General features: G+C 49.4%; 1 pseudogene; it reads right to left on the bottom strand.

The window, feature by feature from the left end:
* Nucleotides 1-6597: 6597 nt before the first annotated feature.
* Nucleotides 6598-7536, bottom strand: LOC140913129 (olfactory receptor 10W1-like; annotated as a pseudogene).
* Nucleotides 7537-14267: the final 6731 nt, after the last annotated feature.

Raw genomic sequence — 14267 nt, 5'->3', positions numbered from 1 at the left:
CCACTTGGAGTTAGGGTTAGGGTTCCTACGGGTAGGGATCCATGCTCTAGGGTTAGTGTTCTTATGGGTAGGGCTCTTGGTCCTAGGGTTAGGGTTCCTATAGGTAGGCCACTTGGAGTTAGGATCAGAGTTCCTATAGGTAGGCCATTTGGAGTTAGGGTCATACCCCCTTTGGAGTGTAAACACAAAATTGTATTGTCTTGCGCTGCATATAGCTCTATACAGTGTAAGCTCATGAAATTTGCTCCTTCCCTCAATGTGCAGGAAGATACGCACCACTTTTTGTGACCCCTCCCCCCGTTATGAATTACACAAACTGGTTATAGGGTTCCTATCGGTAGGCGACTTGGAAGTAGGGTTAGGATTCCTTATGGTAGGGCTCCCCGGTCTAGGCTTAGGGTTCCTATGCGTAGGCCACTTGAGGTATGGTTAGAGTTCCTATGGGTAACACTCCCCACCCTATGGTTAGGGCTCCACGTCCTAGGCTTAGGGTTCCTATGGGTAGGCCACTTGGTGGTAGAGTTGGGTTCCCATTGGTAGGGCTCCCCGGCCTAGGTTCAGTAAGGGGCCAACCCCACTAAGGGTCAGTAAGAGGCCAACAGTCTCCTTACTGTGTTTCACCACAGTTCTAGTGAGCTCTTTCCTGATCATCTCCAGGAGAAAGCCTTCCTTCATCCTCTGTAGCAACCTGTGTTTCAATTCTGCAGCAAAGTCCCCACCCTTCTGAATCCACAGTACATCAGACTGGGAACCGTGGTCACTTGGAATCAATTTAAGAATAGACAGTTTTAATGAAAAAAATATGAAATTAAGTAACATAATTGGGAGAAGTATAACCTTTGGGTGTGCTACAGTTTGCCTCATTGCCCTACTCCTGTGCCTAAAAAAACCCAACTCCCATAGAAAAGCAGCTGGAGACCCAGAATTCAGCCTCTACAGATTTTCAGCAAGGATTGCACAGGGTCAACATCCCCACATTCAAGTCCCAAAAGGAACAAAAGCAATGAATTTAATTAAATAACAACTTTATAAAATCTTATGATAAAGAAACAAATAATAATTTAATTTTTACAAGACAACATGGCTATTTTATAATCCATATATATTATCCTCACAGTTATACATAAACATAAAGAAAACTAATTAAAATCTGAACTGTTTAGTCCCCACAGAAACACAGTGAGAAGAAACTGAGAGTTCCCAAAAGCTGAGGTTGAGCTAACCTGAATCTCGGTTAGAGGCTTTGATCACCGAATCCATACAATCTGCTGAGTCAAAAACAACTTCTTCCCTCCACTTGCTCCTAGGACTCTTCAGTTGGAATCCATGAAGACTCTTCCTCTTCCTCTGCTGAAATCACTGCTAGCCAGTCAGCTGACTGATTAACCAACCACTCAGTTAAGTGTATAGACTTACAAAAAAAACAAAACCCAGTTACGAGAAAACACAAAATGGAGACTAGCAAAATATAAATGACTCTTTCCCCAGTACTACATGTTAGAGAGCTTATTCCTTCACTCTCCCACTTCCCTGGTCCTTCTCACATGAACAGAGAGCAACAATACCCGAAGTCCGAAGGTGCAAACAATTCAATGTTTATTGGGGTGAACTTCCAGCAAGCTTAAATACAAGTTCCTTTTCCTTATTTCCGAATCCCAACTTACTTCCTGTTTGCCCCTAATTTATATAGTAATATTCTTAGCTATACCTTAACCAATCATTCTACTAAAATTTAACTAACCAATCCTAACATATTGTAACATGATTATGTAACCAATTATATCCCACCACCTTAATTAGTTTACACCCAGCAAAATTAATTATACAGCAGACAAGAACAATCACAAAACCAGACAGAGATTATACAGACAAACAATAGCAAAGTGGGAACTATAATGGCAAGACAATACAGAAGTGAGGATTTCACATCCCAGTATTGATAAGTGAGTTCTTGCCAGACAGGATGCTATCAAACTAAGTCTTCTTTTACATTTTCTAGGCACTTCCCTTTCTCTGGAGCTGATAGGCACTATCAGGACAGGATTGTATTCCTAACAGCCCAATAGCACCTTCTTTCCATGTGACTACTTTGGAATGTGAGGATGTGATCGGTCGCTTCCCAGCTTATGGCTGCCTCTGTCACTTAGCCAAAGGCCTTAGCCTAAGAACAGGGCCCCAGACTGTCACAGTAAGAGAAGGACCTTACATTGGCAGACAGTGATTTTGATTCTTTCTTTTATACCTCTAACTAGCCAAGTGATAAAAATACGCCTAAATTCTTAAAGTACAGGCCTTTACAGACAGGCCTGAATATCTATATCTATATCCTAACACTCCACCCCTTTTTTTCTTTTTCTTTTTTTCTTTTTCTTTTGGGATCCTCCTGCCCAGGTATCCCTGGAAAAGCATAGGACATATGGCGACACATACTGTTGGAGTATTAGTGGTACATCTTTCTATGGGGAGATTCTCATAGTCTTCATTAGCTTTATTACCACAGGTTGCATGTGTAGCCGTCCATGTGTTTCCTCCTTTTGACACTTCACATCATGGGATCTGAATAGAATTTGTAAATGTGACAATTGTGATTAGCACTAGTAATTGTTCCATCCAGGGCCAGGGAATTTTCATCCTTTTCTCCTTTTTGAATTAACCTGTAATACACACATAACAAAATTTACACGTCCCCTTTCCCAATCCCCTGTTTGTACCTTTTTATTTGCCTGCAGTGGACCCACTCCCGTCCTCCATTCTCTGTACCCAGTAATAGCAGAGTGGGCCCTTCGGAACCCCACAGCGAGTGAATACCTCATTTACCAGTATTGCAGCAGTTACCCGGGCAGTTTGATACTTTGTGGGGAAAGCTTCCACCCACCGGCTGAAAGCATCCACTACCACCAACATGAATCGGTTTTTCCTGTGATCTGGTGGTAGGGGTCCTGTGTAATCAATTTGTATTCTTTCCCATGGTCCCCTTGGGGCTTGTCTCATTAATTCTCCCCTTAGCACGTTGTGAGGTGGGCTGTGCCTGGCACAGTCCAAACAACGTTCCAGATGTGATTTTAAATCAGCTGCCATTCCTGGCCACCAGCACAACCTTTTTAAAGTTCCCAGTGCCTCCTCAAACCCGGGGTGTCCCCCTGCCAAGCTCCCATGCACCCAGCTTAAGAAAGCTGTCCGACTTCCCTGAGGGCACAACATTACCGGTCCCTCAGTTGTTAAGACACACCAAATCCCTTCCATTAGTTCCACCTTTCGCACATGCCTGTCTCCAAGTTTCATGATGCCTTCCAGTCCTGAGTCAGATTCCTGCAACTCTCGAATTCGCCCTCCCCGATCTGTATCCATCCCGCTTCTTGTTAACACTGTGACAGGCACACTCTCTTCTGGCTCCCAGGGCCATGGGGGTGCCTCTGTAGCAGCCCGCTTGGCCTCTACATCGGCCAGATTATTCCCTTTGCTTAGGGGTCCTGTTTTCTTGTGTGCCTTTACCTTTACCACATTGATCCGTGTAAAACAGTGACTCAGCTCCTCCACTCGCTTCCACCAGGTAGCATGCTTGATTGTGGAGCCGTCTGTTGCCCTGAAATGATTATCTGCCCACCATCTCAGCATTAATGTGGCACCACGAAATACATAATCTGAATCTACCACCACCCAACATTCTGGCTCAAATTTGGGATCCACTTCATTTAAAGGTGTTAGCAAGGCTGCCAGTTCTGCCTCCTGAGCTGACTTCGCTTCTAGTGAGAAACCAATGGTGCTGACTGACTCATTGCCTCTGATTCCCACAACAGCTAAGCCTGCAGTTTTCTGTCCCCTTTGATACATACAACTTCCATCCAAAAACCATACCAGTGTCCCCTCCTTTACCTGATTGGGGTTAGCCGCCCGAAACACCTGATGTTGGGTTTTACCTGGGCTGGCTTCACATTGGTGTGGGGTGCCAGCCAGATGTAATTCAGCTACCCAGACTATGGGTTCCTTTAACACCTCTGCTTTAATGTTTTCTGCCTGTAGAGCCAGCAACCATTTAGCAGTACGCTGCCCACTCACTTGTCCCTGTAAGATAGTGTGCATGTTTAACAGCCGCAGGGGGTCATGATGAGATCGGACTATGACTTTCTTCATTCCCGGGAGGCATTTGAATTTCCCTGCCCCCCAGTAGGTGCACCAGAGCACCTTTTCACACCATCCACACTTCAATTCCACAGCACTCAAAAGTCGAGAGGCAAAGGCCACAGGTCGGTCCTTTGCTCCATACTCCTGTGTTAATGCACAACCAATGGTAGTGTCTGATACCAAAGGATACAGATAAAAGAATTTCTCCCCATCTGGGGAGGCCAGCACTGGAGCACTGGCCAGGTTTTCCTTTAGTACTCTCACTGCCTCAGTACACTCTTCTGACCACTCCCAAGTTGAGGCTCGGGTTAGGTCAAATAGAGGCTGGGCTATTTCTGCATAATTGGCCACAAAATCCCTGCAAAATCCAGTTAGACCCAGAAAACTTTGCAAGCTTTTAACATCCGTAGGCAGTGGCAGGGACTGGATCAGTTGCACCCATCCCTTATCGATTTCCCTTCCCATCTGAGACACTTCCACTCCTAAGTAGGTCACTCTTGTCTGTCCCATCTGAGCCTTTTTCCCATTGACCTTCAATCCTGCTCTTGCCAAAGCTTGCAGGACCTGCTCGGTTAGTTCCCTGTCTTCTTCCTCTGTCCCTGACATTAGCAACAGGTCGTCTACATATTGTATGCACCTTGCTGAATCCACCCCCTCCAGAGCCTGTCTCATGTATCTGTGAAAAATTGCAGGGGAGTCCCTATATCCCTGGGGTAGGACTGTCCAGCAGAACTGTCTGCCCTCCCATGTGAATGCAGTTTTATACTGACATGAGGTAGCTAGTGGCAGAGACCAAAACCCATTAGCTATGTCCAAAACAGTGAAAATTCGGAATTGGGGTCCAATACGGGCCAACATTTCAGGGTACACTGCCACCACTGAGGCTGGTGAATTGGCCAGAGCATTTAGTGCCCTGTAATCCACAGTGAGATGCCAGGTACCGTTTGGCTTCCTCACAGGCCACACAGCAGCATTACAAGGGGATGCAACTGCCCGAATCAGTCCCCTTTGTTCCAACTCCCCAATAGTTGCCCCCACCTCTGCCAATGCCTCCCGAGGAATGGGATACTGTTTCTGTGGGGGAGGGTCCCCTCCCTCCATCAGTACCTCCATGCTGCCCCTCCCACAATCCAGGTTATCCTTCGCCCACACAGGGATGTGTTCCCACCCAGCCGGGGGTGGTGGGAGGGCATGTGCCGCCTTAATAGTGGCTATCCCCATGGGAATGGTAAAGCCCTGACCGTCCTGCGTTTGCCCCAGTAAACACACCCAATTGGCTAAATCCAGTACGAGTCCCAGTTTGTGTAAATCTCCTGCCCCCAACAGATTAAGCATATCATTACAACCCCACATAATCTCCCCTTCCCCCCAGATTCCTTTGATTTGTCCCCGCCTCAGGGTTAACTGTGTCTCCCCTCCTGTTGCCCCTACAATTGTCACAGTCCCTTCTGAGGGTCTCCCCTGCCCCCATGTGGTTAAACTGATGGCTGCTCCAGTGTCTATCAAAAAATCCCTCATGGGTCTCCCTTCGATTGCCCCCTGGAGCGTAGGGCGACCAGACACATCCCGTCCTAAACTGAGAACATGGACAGGACGCCTCCCAGGGCACCCCTAAGTTGCAGCACCCACCTCTGTCCCTCCCACTGGTTCATGAGGGGACCGGGGGTCCTGGCACCGAACGCATTCCTGTCTCCATGCAAAATTGTGTGTCTGGCATTTCAGGCAGTCCCAGTCCCTTGGCCTCCGGGACCACTTTCCCCCTGATCTGGTAAGATCGTGGGTAGTCAATTTAGCCTGCAGTCTCTGGATCTGTTGCTCTATAGCTGCCCGCTCGTCCCTGACTAGCCCCCCAAAGCCACGAACTCTCCCTCTACCTCCTCCTCTCCAGGCTGACCCACTCCTTTCCACCTTGTATTGATCCCCCGCAGTAATAGCATGGACTGGCTCTTCCCCCTGATGCATCTGCCTCCACACATCTGCCTGAATCGCACTAGTTGAGAAAATTTAACTAAAACAGTTTGGCTAAAATCAAACAACATTCAACGCATACAATTAAAATAGAAGAAATTTTCCCTCCCAATTTCCCCTTGCTATAATTAACATTGCCCAGCCTTCCCTGTTGGAGGGTAACAATATCACTAACCTGCTACAAAATGCTTCAGAATTAGGGGAAAGAGCCTGCTTTCTGCTCCTGGCTCAGCTTCTCCCAACTCACACAGAACACATGGCCTTTTGTAAAGCAGCTGCCCTGACTGCTCGCCTTCATGGAGTCTGATCCCAGCAACAGGGAACCTATGGGAACAGACTCAAAACTACCACACCAAACATCCAGCTTCTGAATGTGTAGTACTAAATCTACCTAGTAACAATGACCCAGACACAACTCACTCTTAGCTCCCTCTCCAAGGGCAGCTACTGACTGTGGGAGATCCAAGATGTCATTTCCCATCTTGACCTGTATCCTCTGCAAAGCTGTTAACCTGTGCGTCTCCTGAGGACTTTTGCAATGGCCTCCTTGAGCTCCTTGTTTCTCAGGCTGTATATCAAAGGGTTGAAGATGAAGATGGGACTTCCAAATGTGTATCCCAGTGAGATCAACCGGTCCAGTTCATCCGACCAGCTGCCTTTTGAGTGCAAGTAGACCAGGCGGAGGCAGCCGTACTGCAGCAGCACCACCATGAGGTGGGAGGAGCAGGTGTGGAAGGCATGGCGCCGGCCCTTGGCTGAGTGGAAGCGCAGGATAGTAGTGATAATGTAGACGCAGGAGACACAGATCAGGAGGAAGGGGAGGATAACTATCAGGACACTGGCGATGAACTGGGCAATCTCCTAGGAGTGGGTGTCGGTCTTGGCCAGCTTCAGCACCTGGTTGACAACCCAAAGGAAATGGTTGACCCCATTGGAGTCATAAAAGGGCAGGTGGAAGATCAGCCCCACGATCAGAAGGGAGAGCAGCCCCCGAAGGGCCAGCGAAGTGGCCACCAGCCACAGGCAGAGCCGCCACATCATAATGAGCATGTAGTGCAGTGGGTGGCAGATGGCCACGTACCGGTCATAGGCTATGGCCACCAGCAGGAAGCAATCTGAGCTTCCCAGACCAAGAAAGAAGAACACCTGGGCCCCACAGCCCCCAAAGCTGATTCTCTTCCTGTCCTGCAGGGCATTCACCAGCATCTGTGGGAAGATGGCTGCAGCATAGCCAAGCTCAACAATGGACAGGCCCTCCAGGAAGAAGTACATGGGGGTGTGCAGACAGGCGTCCCCCCGGATCGCCACCAGGATGAGCAGGTTCCTTGTCACAGTGGCTGTGAAGACCAGGCTGATGCTCATGAAGAACAGGGTCTGAAGATCTGGGTGGGTGGGAAAGGCCAGGAATATAAACTCTGTCACCACTGTGCAGTTCCCTGGGGGCATTGGTCCCACTGTCTCATGCTCTGCTGGGAGACAATGAGCGACATCGTGAGATGGATAAGACACCACCCATGGGGCCAGATTCCTCAAGGCACCCAATGCCACTCCTTTACCCCATTGCTTCTCATAACTCTCCTCCCTGCATAAATCCCACAAATCTCCTCCCATCTTGCCTCTTCCAGCCTGGGAGACCTCGCAGGTTCAGAGGACATGTTCTCTCCAATGCAGCTGTTTTAAAAGAGGAAACATGAAGGCTGGTGTCACTGTCTCTCATGAGGCGCACACACACACACACACACACACACGGCATCATTTGCGCCTCAGCAACCCCCCCCCCCAGGCATCATTCGTGCCTCAGCTCAATTCGGGCAGCCTGGGTGACCTTGCTAAATTAGCTACTCACTCGGAGTCCCCTGACCTGGATCTGAATTGAACCTTGGTCTCTCTTTCAAACATTTCAGGAGACTGTGGGCCAGAAATGACTCCCTAAAAATGACTCCTCGGCTTAGAGGATCACACCTGTATTAGCACTGAGGATCTTCTAGCTCCTCTTTTCCTCTGAGCGGCCTTAATTATTCTCTGCTCTTCACAGAGCAGAGGCACCACACTCCTCACAAGGAAGGGAGCAGTTATTGTTACCCCACTCACGGAGGTGGAGCTGGGGCCTAGAGAGGTTTCGACCTGTGTTCTCAAAATGGTCTCTGAGTTTGGAGGGGAGGAAGCCAACCCGGGATGTGAGTTACAGCGTCTGCCATGGATGAGAGTCCCTGCGGATACACAGGCAGAGATGGAATGGAAGGGTTGGTCAGCACACAGTGTGAGATGCTGATAAATCGGGAAAGAAGGTACCCATACTAACGGAGCTTTCACTGTACCCAGGAGCCAGTGGGACCCATGGGCCAGCCCCTCAGCTGGAGTCCTTGGCACTATGTTGATTTGGGAGCCATGTGGGGAATTTTTGGTGTCTGGAATGACAGGGTCATAGCCAAAATATTTACAGCTGAGTGTAGGGCAGGCCTGGGGCCCATCGACTCCATTGAAAGTTGCACCCAGGTTTGAAGTTAAATATGTGCAGAGGTGCTGTCCTGAACAGGGACGTTTTGCTGAATGAGGGCCTGTAGCAGTAAAATCTGATTAACTTCAGGCACCATGATACCTGGGAGCTGCTGCATCATGAAGCCATTTGCAGTGCGACAACTGCAAATATCACATGTGCGAACTCCACATAGTAGGAAGTCACCAGAGAAACCCTGCAAAGTCGCTAGATGTCGCTATTTAGGCATTAAAAAAGTGTCAACATTGTCAGTAAACAAACTTCCCACAGAATTCAAAAGAGAATTTATATACACCTGCCCGGGCAAGAGGACACTCCCAGCTGCTGAACAGAAAGCTGCAGCAATGCTGGGTGCTCCCTCTCCGGCTGGATCGTCTTGGCAGCTGAGTTTATGAAGTTATCACTGACTGGCTCTGTTGGTGTCTCTCAGCTGGCAGGGGGCTGGCAGGGGGTTTCTGGCTGTCCTGGCTACACAAGATGATTTCAGGCAAGATAAAAGAGGGCTTGGGGACCTGGTGCAAGGAATCAAACGTCACTTTACAGGGTCATCATTTCCATGGCACCAAATTGCCCAGCCTTTTGCTCTCTTCCTTGCCTTCTTTTTTCTGTGTATCATCTTTCCTTGTCTTTCTTCCCCCTATTTTTAACATTCTTCATTTTTTAAATTTTAATTCCCCCTCTCCTTTATGTAAAGGGCTATTCTCTTTCTCCGGTTTCCCTCTGAATGAATCTCATGGAGAAGCAAAGTCCCTTTGCATCTCACTCCTCTGAATGTTTGCTGTTGCTGGAGTGGTCTAGAAACGTGCAGATCCCTGTTCCATTCCCCCCCCCCCCCCCCGCCTCCAACCACCTTCCTCTCCAAACAACTAAATCCCAAGCAGACAAAATGCGCACACAGGCTGACGGAGAGAATTGAAGGGAAGTTCAGAGAATTCAGAGTCAACAATTGCAGCAAAGCCCCTAGTGATCCCAGGCATGATTTGGGGGTTTTGCTGGCTGGGAGCTGAGCCCTAGGATCTAGGGGAGCAGTGACCCTCTGGTGGGATTTGATTGGCACAAAGAATAACCTGTTCTATGGCTGGAGAGACCAAACTGCCCCTCTTGGGTGGCATGGAAAGAATTCCACACAAGCTTTTTCTCAAGGCAACATCTGCTCCGGGGGAGGCAGGTTTGCTGCCCAGGACAGCTCAACCCCGCAGGGGCTAGGGGAATCTGGGCTGTGCCCCCAGACAGCAGAGCTCCAAAAGGAGGATTGGAGGGGCAGCCAAATGCCAGGTTAAGAAGTAGGGGGACCCCAGCCCTGCCCCGTGTAGCCAAGACAGCCAGAAACTCCCTGCCAGCCCTCTACCAGCTGAGAGACACCAACAGGGCTGGTCAATGATAACAAAATAAACTCAGCTGCCAAGACGATCCAGCCGGAGAGGGAGCACCCAGCATTGCTGCTGCTTTCTGTTCAGCAGCTGGGAGTATCCTTTTGCCCAGGCACGGTGAGCACAGAAGCCAGTACCAAAGGCAGGTTCTGCAGAATCCCAAGGAATTGCTCTGCTAGACGAGCCAGCTTCCCACTCCTTGGAGAGGGTTTTTGAACAGGTAACATTTCAGTGGGCAAAGGCTCAAAGATCTGTTGACAAATGTTTTTTCCTGCGTCAACCTCACCCAGGGAGTGGTGCCTGTCCTGGTCACTAACAGTTTTTATTAAGCAGAAGATCATGACTTTTCCCCTTAGAGGCAGTTGTATCTTCCCCTCTTCCAGCCTCCCCTCCCCATTAAATCTGGCTTTTCATCCCCTCCCCGCCACCAAGGAATCAAAGCTGAGTCCCAGTTATGTGCTAAGCATTTATTCTGCCACCGGGCGCTCTAGTCAAACCCAGCCTCTCATTCGCAGCCTCTAAGCCCAAGAAACCCTGGAATGCACTTCCTTCTGAGGCCATGCCCAAGTGAGCTTTGACATTGACTTGGTATGTAAAAGAATGCAGTAAGAAGAGCATGGAATGGATTTTATTAATACTATTGAGCTACTTGTGAATGATTTTGTGACTATACAAATTGGCAACTTCTTTCTCTGAATATCACTGTAATTGGCAGTGAAAGTCTCTAGATTTGTCACTTGTCGCTTTGAACTTATTTCCTCGCTAGGGAAACCAAAAAGTCTCTAAATCTAGTGACAAAATCACTAAGTTGGCGGGGGGGGGGGGGGGGGGGGGGAATGGCACATAGCGCATCCCCTGACGTCTAACCATTGACAGCCACGCTGGTGAGGTGTAACTGGATTGCAAACAAAGTGGCAGATAAAGGGCACATTTGTTTATAGGCGAGTTCCTGTGCCTACCTAGGCAGTTTTACACGTTGTATGGCATGGATTGTTGGACCCTGAGCATGCAGATGGATCTGCGGGCATATCTGTGGAACTCTATCCAGAGTCATATTTTAAAATAGCTAAATTGGCAGCAGGATCCCCGATAATAACAATCCCTAGGTCTTTTGTAGCCCTTTTGATCAGGAGATCTCAAAGTGCTCCACAAAGTAGGCCAGTATCATTATCCTTCTCTGTAAGATGGGGAAACTGAGGCACGGAGAAGAAAAATTAATAGCCCCACATCCTTCCACCAATACCCTTTGCCCACTCCCTGCATGGGTTTCCCAGCATTCACCACCTCCTGAGGAGGAAAGGGTGGCAATGGGGAAACAGTGTCTTCAAGCCAGAGGGGATAAATCTGCACAGCAGGACTCTGAAGGTACCTGCCTTATCTAGATGGGTGGCTTCTCCCGAGCGGTCCAGCCTGCACAGATGGGAGTCTCCATTGGATCCCAGCCACCAGAAGGGGACATGGGAGTCAGGGAGACCAGCACAGGGGTCAGATGGCTCAACCTGGAGCTCAGCAAGTAGAGATGGTGAGGAAAACTGGAGCTGCCCAGCAGGGAGGGGTTTTTATCTGCCAGGCGAGACAAAGAGCTCCTCCCCTCTGAGCTGTCAGGAGGAGCTGGGCTGAGAATAGGAGAGGGCTGGAGGGCCTGGCTCCCTGGAGCGTACGGTCTCAGCCCCTGGAGTGAATCCTGTGCCAGGCTCCCCTTGGATGGACTTGTTCTCCCATCTACATTCCATGAGGCTCAGAAGGATGCTAGGGAAGGCCTGCTGTCACTCCAATGTCAATGGGCTGGTTAAAAGGGCCCAGCGGCTGAACTAACCCTGTCTCAGGAGCTGGGGAAAAGGTGCAGTTCATGCTAACGGCTCCCCCCACCACTACCCGGGACATTCCAGCCACATCAGCTAGCACTTTGACTGGAGTTCTTTCAAGAGCCCCAGAGCTCATTCCTCTGATGTGGAACTGAGGCCCCAAAGATGAAAGGTTCCACATCCTCTCACCTCCCTGGACCAGCCCCTCCCCCTCAATCGAGTTTGGTGGATTGTAAAATCTTTGGGGTGTCTTTTTGTTCTGTGTTTGTACAGCACCTAACCCAGGGGGGCCTGCTCTGGGTCTGGGGTTCCTGAGCAACAGCAGAACACAAATAACAATGGAGGTGAGAAACCATGGATCCCGTTCTCCCATACCCGGGGTTATCCAGCCTCAGGCCAGGTTAAAACCAGTGACTTAGAGCTCAAGAGATCCTGCCTCAGTCTCCTGAGCAACCCATTCTCCCTGCCCTAGCCTACATGCAAACCACTGAGCTACAAGTGAAGTAGAAGGATGGAGAAGGTGATGTTACATCTGTGAGGGCATCAGTGCTGAATCCTTTGGAGCCCTGGGGCATTTCCTGTGCAAACCCTTGGAGAGGTCGGGGGTGTATGAAAGAAAGGTGGGAAATTGACCATCCCAGGGCAACCTATTTGGCTTTTCTCTTATGGAATCTCATTGCAGCTTTCCCTGCACCTAGCACCGTGCCCATTTTAATATATCCCTCTGAGTCCCCTGGAAAATGTTCCCTTTGCCACTGGGAAATGATTCAGGTGGCAAAGGGGCTCGTTAGGGAGAGATGACAGGTCTGATCTGAGAGACGCAAACTTGGCAAAATGACAGGTAAGACACGGACTAGGGTTGTGCCCAGCAGAGACAAAGGGACCACCATGAGTGGGAGGGAAGTAACTCCATTAGGTGCAGGGTCAGCTCCCCACACACAGCTCTGATGCTGCACCTCCATTCCCACTGCTAGTACAGTCCCACAACAAGTACACCCACAGCTCCTAGCCTGCAACACTCCTGCCAGTCCACTTCTCCACCCCTCCCAGCTCTACCAGTTCCTCTTGGTCCCTTTTCCCTGTAGCACCTTGTGCTACTTCAGTCCTGTCCCTCACCCACACACGCAGCTCTACCCCATCACCCTCATCCTCTCTATTACAATCTTCCTCCTGATCAATCAGAGTCAGTCATTGAAGATTGACCAGGCTTAATGGTCTGACACACGCCAGGCCGAGTTATCATTCAGATCTCTTTAGGCCCTACCTTGATGGACCAAGAGTGTGGTTCTAGCTCAGTGGCATTATCTTGACTTGACTGAAAAAGCTCATTAGGAGATAGGTTGACATATGAGAGGTGACTAAAGGCACTTGGCTTGTTTGTTAAGCCTATGTTAAGGACCAGGACATGGGTGGTCTTGCCTAATGGTCAGGGCGGGAGGCTGGCCTAGTGGTTGGAGCAGAGGTGACCAGAGCCCAAATCAGGAGCCATATTACCAAGCCTAGGGAGTGATCTGGAGCCAAGAGCCAGGAATCAGGAGCCCAGGGTTGGAGCCAGAGTATCAGTTGTAGCAGGAATAGGAGTGGAAGCCAGGATCCTGGACCCGTGGGAAGAAAACCAGGAGTGAAACGCAAGACCAGAAACACAGCTGCAGGTGTGGAATGCCACTGAACAGCCAGAGACCCATGGCTGTGGTAGTGTTTAAGAATGTGCCTACTGGAGTCATTGGCCAATGAGAGGGCCAGGTGTGTTCGATGTATCAGCTGAGGGCAATGAGCTGTGTCTGGGCTCAGCTGTGGGTCTCTGACAGCCTAGCAAATCGGCAGATGAGAGGGGATCTGATTGCTCTCTCTAAATACACCAGGGAGGGAGAAGAGCTGTTTAAGCTAAAGGATAGCGTTGGCACAAGAACACATGGAGATGAAACTGGCCTTGAGTTACTTCAGGCTGGAATTTGGAAATCTGTTTCAAACCATCAGAGGAGGGAAATTCTGGAGCAGCCTCCCAGGAAAAGTAGCAGGGACAAACAACCTAACTAGTTTGGAAAAAGGCTAATGTAGTGCCCATCTTTAAAAAAGGGAAGGAGGAGGATCCTGGGAACTACAGGCCAGTCAGCCTCACCTCAGTCCCTGGAAAAATCATGGAGCAGGTCCTCAAGGAATCAATTCTGAAGCACTTAGAGGAGAGGAAAGTGATCAGGAACAGTCAGCATAGATTCACCAAGGGCAAGTCATGCCTGACTAATCTAATTGCCTTCTATGACGAGATAACTGGCTCTGTGGATGAGGGGAAAGCAGTGGACGTGTTATTCCTTGACTTTAGCAAAGCTTTTGACACGGTCTCCCACAGTATTCTTGCCAGCAAGTTAAAGAAGTATGGGCTGGATGAATGGACTATTAGGTGGATAGAAAGCTGGCTAGATTGTCGGGTTCAACGGGTAGTGATCAATGGCTCCATGTCTAGTTGGCAGCCGGTATCAAGCGGAGTGCCCCAAGGGTCGGTCCTGG

The sequence above is a fragment of the Lepidochelys kempii genome, chromosome 6, assembly GCF_965140265.1.
Source record: "Lepidochelys kempii isolate rLepKem1 chromosome 6, rLepKem1.hap2, whole genome shotgun sequence".
In the NCBI taxonomy this organism is placed as follows: Eukaryota; Metazoa; Chordata; order Testudines; family Cheloniidae; genus Lepidochelys; species Lepidochelys kempii.
Note: the sequence above shows the minus strand (reverse complement) of the source record. Positions and strands in the feature narration are given on the sequence as shown.